Raw genomic sequence first — 1,120 nt, 5'->3', positions numbered from 1 at the left:
TATATTTATTTTTTATTTTTTTTTTACAACGGTTCCAGTTATCATGTGTAATACAGTCACAACTTAATGAATGCATTGTACAATACATGTGTCTCAAATCTTTCTGGTTGTTCCATGTAGATATTCTTTGTTAACTCGCTGTGTAAGAAAGCTGTTTTGATGTTGAAATGCTGCTGCATGTCCTAACTGTGGTGTGCTTAACTACTGGAGCTCTCATCATAGTTCTCTCCATATTTCTGAGAGTATCCTTTGACTAATAGTCTCGCATTGTATCGCTCAACCATATTCTCAGTTGGGCAGTACTGTAGATCGAGTTGTCTCTGTTCCTGTAAGTCCCTCAAAAATGCATCTATTCCAACAATGAAGACCAGGAGACACTTAGGCTCTGATTCATCAATGAAATGCGTGTATGTTGGACGCGCGTACTACAAGCCTAGTGCGCTAGTACACGCACATTCACTGCCAGCCAGATTCCTGCCTTGATAATGAGCAATAGGGGTCGCAAATCTGCCAATTAAGGCGATTAGATTTCAGCTGCGTGATTAAGGAGGATCTGTTAAGCTAATGGGGAGATCATAGCAATTAATTAGCGCACACCTGCTCTCTGTTCTGTGTGCATCTACAGTCCATTACAGGTCAATTAGAATCTTTATTACTACTTCTTCTTTTGGGTAAGTGTTACTTTTTTAGGTTACATTGTACTCATTACCAAAATTAATTATTTATTGTTACATTTGTTGCACTGTTTTCATACTTTTTGGTATCAGCTGTATATATACCAGTTAACACTTCATAATATGTCATCACACAATAGTATGAATCGTAAAAATTTGTCACCAAGCATTTGTGTTCTAATTAAAATGTCATTGTAGTTTGACTTGATACAATTCAAATAATAGAAAAAAGGATTATTGTCAAAGGTGGTTAAAAAAAAGTTTGCCTTTGTCCCATTTTCAAAGTCACAAATTGGTTTTTGAATGTATTATGTATGCACTATTGGATACAAACACACTTCCACTTGCTGTCCAAACTGGTTGTCAGTTAGTTGTCTAGCTGAGTTGCATACTCATTCTAACACACCTGATGGTGATGGAAGGAGGTCCAGGTTGCCAAGCACAAC

This window comes from Pyxicephalus adspersus, chromosome 6, assembly GCF_032062135.1.
Source record: "Pyxicephalus adspersus chromosome 6, UCB_Pads_2.0, whole genome shotgun sequence".
NCBI lineage: Eukaryota > Metazoa > Chordata > Amphibia > Anura > Pyxicephalidae > Pyxicephalus > Pyxicephalus adspersus.
Note: the sequence above shows the minus strand (reverse complement) of the source record.